Raw genomic sequence first — 7,529 nt, forward strand, 5'->3', positions numbered from 1 at the left:
ACATCCTATTTAGAAGTATTCTTAGATCAATTTTTGATTAGACAATGAACTGTTGGTTCATCTTTTAAAGGCATGCAAATTTTACCACTTTCCTTCTATATCCACTGAATAAATCAACATAAAATGAGTTTCGCCCTTTTTCCGATTTGTTTACTTTTATGCTTCCTGTGTGAATTATGAAGTTACGCCCGTATTTGCGTATTTTTCTTAAAATGGGTTAGTTTTCGCGACTAAGATAAATCTGCGAATAATTTTATCGTCTCAGTTACTATTTCCAGTAGTAAAAGGTTCGGAAACCATCTAAAATAAATAGTTTCGCCATCCCTTACTAGCGATTGAAGCATTGCCCTGTTTATTGGCATGGAACACGGAGGGGGAAACTTACGTAAACAAATGGAACGACAGTTTCGCCCTTTATAGTTCTTATTACAAATATTTAGATTTTTGCAGAATCCGAATTTTTAGGCAAAATCGTAGAATTTTGAAGCATTTATTGGTAGGTGAGAGAAACTCGATTTGTTTACTTTTGTAAGATTTGCCCATCTTTGAAAACAGCAGAAATCTTACACCGATTGCACTCGTTTCTGCTCTGCTATGCAATAAATTTTTTTTTATATCGTTTATTTATACCCGGCTTTAACCTAATTTTGGTCGTTCGCCGGGCCGCAATAAATTTATTACAAACATGAAAATCCAGCTTTAGAATGTATAGCTTTTAAACTCAGGGCTAAATCTTGAAAAAAAGTATAATGAAATCGTAATCAATTTCGCTCGGGTAAAACTGGTTGAGATTAGCATTCAGCATTTGTGGTTGTGAGTGAACTGTCAGAAAGCCTAATTAGGTGTAAAACATGGGGAAAGGCAACAGCATTATTTATTTGGCCATAAAGTAAAAGATGATTTTGTAAGAGGTTTGATGATTTTTTTGCAGTCCGAGGAATCGTTCATCGTATGCCATGCTGTTCCATAGAAGAAAAGGATGAGTTGGTACAGTGGGCTGTAGAAGGAAGAGAAAAAGAGGGCACTAGATTTGCACGTCTATGGCTTTTGAGAAGTTATAGAGGTAGGACTGTTATATCTGAAGATGATTAACACATGGATCAATAAGTCCCGAGACTAAAGCAGAGATGGCGCTCGTAGTAAACCAGTAACCACGTCTTTCTAGAGTACTAACCTTTGCTTGAAACGGGTCAAAATTTTAAGTCGATCCGACCAGAAACAGCTGAGTTATCGAGGTTGGAGTAAAGTCGTTTTGTAGATTGTTTAAAAAATGGAAAAAACCGAGTTTCGTGTTTTGATAAAACATTGTTTTTTAATGGGTAAAAACACCGTGCAAGCGAAACAATGGATTGAAAAATGTTATCCGGACTCTTGTCCATCAAAAGCAACGATTTGTAGGTGGATCGCCGAGTTTAAACGTGGTCGTACCGACACAAATGACGCGGAACGCTCGGGTAGACCTTTGGAAGCCGTTACTCCGGAAAATGTGAGTGAAATGACAAAAATTATAATGAAAGATCGTAAAGTGAAGCTCCGTGAGATTGCTGAGATGACACAGATATCATATGGAAGTGTATTTACTATCCTTCATGAAAAATTGAGCATGAAAAAGGTTTTTTCCAAGTGGGTGCCGCGATTGCTTTCGATGGAACAAAAACAGCAACGAGTCGATGATTCAGAAAGCAGTTTATCACTATTTACTCGCAACAAAAAAGATTTCTTGCGTCGTTACGTGACCATGGACGAAACATGGATACATCACTACACTCCAGAGTCGAAGCGGCAGTCATCTGAGTGGCGCACAGCTGGCGAAAGCCGTCCGAAGCGTCCGAAAACGCAGCAGTCAGCTGGCAAAGTCATGGCGTCAGTTTTTTGGGATACGCATGGCGTGATTTTCATTGACTACCTCGAAAAAGGTAAATCGATAAACAGTGATTATTATATTGACTTACTGGTGCGTTTGAAGGAGGAAATCGCAAAAAACGACCGCACATGCAGAGAAAAAAAATCCTTTTCCATCAAGACAATGCACCCTGCCACAAGTCGATGAAAACAATGGCGATATTGAACGAATTGGGTTTTGATGCAAATGTTGGCCACGGCTCCGCTTTAGATGGCCCATGCGCAAGGTCCAATGTTGGCACATTCTCTCCAACATATCGGCCGGTATTTCACGAATAATGCTTCAATATTGGCTTCCAGTGTGTCAATCGTTGCTGGTTTATCCTTGAGACTTAACATGGCCCAACAAGAAATAGTCCAAAGGCGTTAAATGACACGATATAGGCGGCCAATTGACGGGTCCAAAACATGAGATAAACTGTTCACCGAAGGCTGCTTTCAATTTAGTCATTGTTTCGCGTGCAGTGTGGGATGTGGCACCGTCTTCTTGAAAACACATGTCAGGCATGTCCTATTCTTCCACTATGGGCAAAAAAAATCGTCAACCATCACACGGTAGCGCTCGCCATACACAGTAACGTTCCGCCCATCGTCGCCTTTGAAAAAATACGGCCCGATGATGCCACCGGCCCATAATCCACACCAAGCAGTGTGTTTGGAAAGGAGTTAGACGTTGTGGGAGGTCGAGGTGGTTGACGAGGTCGTGTATTAGGGTTCACTGATGAACGCCGATAATGATACCAACAGATAAATATATAGTCGTATCTTGGCTGTAAATCATGCGTGCTTTAGACTCAGAAAAACCGAATAAATGAAACTAAAACGGTTTGCTGGAGATACGTTTGTTCCAGTTTAATTATATTATAGATCGCCTATATAAAACTTCCAGCTTCTGAATTTGTTCTTAGTGTTTTTAGAAGAAAGGTGCTGCGGACTATATATGGCGAAGTGCAGATGGAAGATTGAACGTGGAGACGGCGTATGAACCACGAACGGCACCAACAGCTAAAATTGGACGGCTACGATGGGCTGAACATGTCATTAGGATGTCGAAGGGCAACCCAGTGAAAATGGTTCTTGTATCTGATTCGGTAGCCACAAGAATTAGAGAAACACAGTGAGCAAGGTGAATCGATCAAATGGAGGGGCATTTATGAAATTTTACCAGCAAGAAATTGTCAGTATACTGGCACCAGCATGCTGGCAATCAGCAATAGTGTAAACGCTACATAAGACTGCTTCTTGCATAATGGCATAATACTAAACACAATAGCTCCATTAGGGCATGTTCAGGAGTGTTTTAGTTCTAGATGGATAATTTATGTCAGTTACAAAATTTAAATCGACCCTCCTTGCAGCGATCGTATCTTCTGATGGATAATTTACCACTGAGAATCGAAGATATGATCATTGCGCTTTAGTGGAATTGCAGAAGTATCATCCCAAAACTTGATTCTTTCAAACACTTAATACATACTCATAATTGCGATGTATTCTCCTTGAGTGAAACTTGGCTTACTTCTAACATCAACCTCGACTTCCATAATTTTAACATAATCCGCCTGGACCGAGAAGACTCTTATGGAGGGGTACTTTTAGGGATTAAAAAGTGCTATTCATTTTATCGTATTAACTTCCCCTCGACACCGGGAATTGAAGTTGTTGCTTGCCAAATTAATATTAAAGGCAAAGATCTATGTATAGCTTCTATCTACATTCCTCCCAGAGTCTCGATAGGGCATCGTCGGCTTGCAGACATCATAGAACTTCTTCCTTCACCGCGGCTGGTTTTAGGGGACTTTAACTCGCATGGTACAGGATGGGGCTGCTTATATGATGATAATCGTTCTTCGTTAATCCAAGATCTGTGTGACAACTTCAATTTGACAATTCTAAACACGGGAGAAATGACACGGAACCCTAGACCGCCAGCACAACCAAGTGCGCTGGATTTATCCCTTTGCTCGACTTCGCTACAGTTAGATTGCAAGTGGAAGGTAATCTGTGATCCTCACGGTAGCGATCACTTGCCGATCATAGTTTCTATCACCAACCGTGGAAGACCATCGGAAACAATCAATGTTTCGTACGATTTCACACGAAACATTGATTGGAAACGTTACGCGAGCTCGATATCTGAGAAACTAGAAACATCACAGGAGCTTCCTCCGGAGGAAGAGTATACATTTTTGGCTGGCTTGATTCTTGACACCGCAATTCAAGCTCAGACGAAACGAGTACCTAGCGCGCAAACTAGTATGCGTTCTCCCAACCCATGGTGGGACAAAGAGTGCTCAGAGCTGAAAACGAAAAAAGCTTCAGCCTTCATCTCGTTTAGAAAGAACGGAACTCCAGATAATTATCGGAAATACGCGGCGTTAGAATTTCAAATGAAAAGTCTTATTAAAGCTAAGAAACGCGGTTACTGGCGAAGGTTTGTTGACGGATTAACGAGAGAAACAGCAATGAGCACTCTTTGGAATACGGCCCGTCGCATGCGCAATCGAAATCACGCGAATGAAAGCGAGGAATATTCTAACCGCTGGATATTTGATTTCGCTAAGAAAGTATGTCCTGATTCTGTTCCGGAACAGAAGATATCCCGCGTCGCGACATTGAATACAAACGAAACACCGTTTTCGATGGTAGAGTTCTCACTTGCGCTCTTGTCGTGTAACAATAGAGCCCCGGGGTTAGACAGAATTAAATTCAACTTGTTGAAAAATCTGCCCGACTCTGCCAAAAGGCGCTTGCTGAATTTATTCAACAAGTTCCTCGAGGGTAATATTGTCCCACACGAATGGAGAGAAGTGAGAGTTATTACTATTCAAAAACCTGGAAAACCAGCCTCCGATCACAATTCGTATCGGCCGATTGCTATGCTTTCCTGTATCCGGAAATTGTTGGAGAAAATGATTCTCTTCCGTCTAGACAATTGGGTCGAAACAAATGGATTGCTTTCAGGTACACAATTTGGGTTCCGCAGGGGCAAAGGAACGAACGATTGTCTAGCGTTGCTCTCAACAGAAATTCAAATGGCATTTGCTCGTAAAGAACAAATGGCATCAGTTTTCCTCGACATCAAGGGGGCATTCGATTCAGTTTCCATTAACGTTCTATCTGAGAAGTCATCAAGCATGGTCTTTCACCAGTTTTGAACAACTTTTTATATAATCTATTGTCCGAGAAACACATGCATTTTGAGCATGGTGATTTGACGACAAAGCGATTCAGTTACATGGGTCTTCCTCAGGGCTCATGCTTAAGCCCCCTTTTATACAACTTTTACGTAAATAACATTGATGAATGTATCAACACATCTTGCACGCTAAGACAACTTGCCGACGACAGTGTTGTGTCTATTATAGGACCCAAAGCTGCCGATCTCCAAGGACCATTGCAAGATACCCTCGACAACTTGTCGACATGGGCTTTTCAAATGGGTATCGAGTTCTCTACGGAGAAAACTGAGCTGGTTGTATTTTCAAGGAAGCGAGAACCTGCGCAATTACAGCTTCAACTAGGGGGTGAAACCATAGCTCAGGTTTTCACATTTAAATATCTCGGGGTCTGGTTCGATTCCAAAGGTACCTGGGGATGTCACATTAGGTATTTGAAACGAAAATGCCTACAGAGAATCAATTTCCTTCGTACAATAACCGGAACTTGGTGGGGCTCTCACCCAGGAGACCTGATCAGGTTGTACAAAACGACGATATTGTCAGTAATGGAATATGGATGTTTCTGTTTCCGCTCCGCTACGAATATTCATTTCATTAAACTGGAAAGAATTCAGTATCGTTGTTTACGTATTGCCTTGGGTTGCATGCAATCAACCCATACGATGAGTCTTGAAGTGCTGGCGGGCGTCTTACCGTTGAAAAACAGGTTCTGGGATCTCTCATATCGACTGCTAATCCGATGCGACATTTTGAATCCGATGGTGATAGAAAACTTTGAAAAGCTCGTCGAGCTTAATTCACAAACCCGTTTTATGTCCTTGTATTTTGACTACATGGCTCAGAATATAAATCCTTCTTCGTTTGTTCCCAATCGTGTTCATTTTGTGGATACTTCTAATTCTACTGTGTTTTTCGACACATCCATGAAAGAGGAAATTCGTGGAATCCCGGATCCTGTACGCCCTCAAGAGATCCCAAAAATTTTTAATAATAAATTTAAAGAAGTCGACTGTAATAAAATGTTTTACACTGACGGATCATATCTAGACGGGTCCACTGGCTTCGGTATATTCAATGTAAATTTCACCGCTTCCTATAAACTCAGTGATCCAGCTTCAGTTTACGTCGCAGAACTAGCTGCAATTCAGTATACCCTTGAGATCATTGACACTCTGCCCACAGATCACTACTTCATTGTATCGGACAGTCTCAGTTCCATTGAGGCTCTCCGTTCAGTGAAGCCTGGAAAGCACTCACCGTATTTCCTGGGGAAAATAAGGGAACAATTGAGTGCTTTATCTGCAAAATCATACCAGATTACCTTGGTTTGGGTCCCCTCACATTGTTCCATACGGGGCAATGAGAGGGCGGACTCGTTAGCCAAGGTGGGCGCACTAGAAGGTGATATCTATGAAAGACCAATCTGCTTCAATGAATTTTTCAGTTGCTGTCGTCAGAAAACTCTAGCCAGCTGGCAGAATACATGGAATAGTGGAACTCTGGGACGATGGTTACACTCAATAGTCCCACAGGTATCGACGAAAGCATGGTTCCGGGGGTTAGACGTGAGCCGAGACTTTATTCGTGTAATGTCAAGGCTCATGTCTAATCATTATATGTTCAGCGCGCATCTCCGTCGTGTGGGGCTCGCTGAGAGTGGTGTCTGCGTTTGCGGTGAGGGTTATCATGACATCGAACATGTTGTTTGGACATGTGTCGAGTATTGTGATGCCAGGTCCCAACTCATAGGTTCCCTTCGGGCCCGAGGTATACCACCCTTCGTACCAGTCCGCGACGTCTTGGCAACTCGAAATCTTCCTTATATGACTCTCATCTATAACTTCTTGAAAACTATCAATGCTCAAATTTAGTGCTCTCCCTATCTCTTTCTCGTCTACAGCTCTACCGCACTCTTCTTTACGTTGCTGGAAGTATGGCCTGTGTAAACGATGCTTCGGAGCATGCACCTGCCTTGAACTGACTGAGTTGCTGGAAGCTACCCAAAAACGTCACATCAACGTCAGAACACACCAACGAAGCATCCCAATCCAGAATAATCTCTTCATTGCTACAAGCTGAAAAACATGAAGATTCATCGAACGCAAAATGTGTCTAAAAGATGTATGCCACAAACCAATGATGTATTCAAATTTCAATTCAATACTGTGTAGGTCCCACCCTCCCTATGTCCCCTTACTAACTGGGGAGTATGCCGCCCCGTAATACGGCATCCCTTTCTCTCCCCCTAACAACAAGACAATCGGCCACGTTAAGCTAAAGCAAATGAGCCTAATAAAAATTTTATTTGAAAAAAAAAAAAAAAATTTAAATCTGGATTTTAAACAAGAAAAACTGGCAGCCCCAGCAGTGTTTTACTCGTGTTTCAAATATACAAAAAAAAATAGAACGGCATCGTAGACCAGTTTTAAATTTGACAGAAGAACT

This window comes from Malaya genurostris, chromosome 2 (assembly GCF_030247185.1).
Source record: "Malaya genurostris strain Urasoe2022 chromosome 2, Malgen_1.1, whole genome shotgun sequence".
Lineage (NCBI taxonomy): Eukaryota > Metazoa > Arthropoda > Insecta > Diptera > Culicidae > Malaya > Malaya genurostris.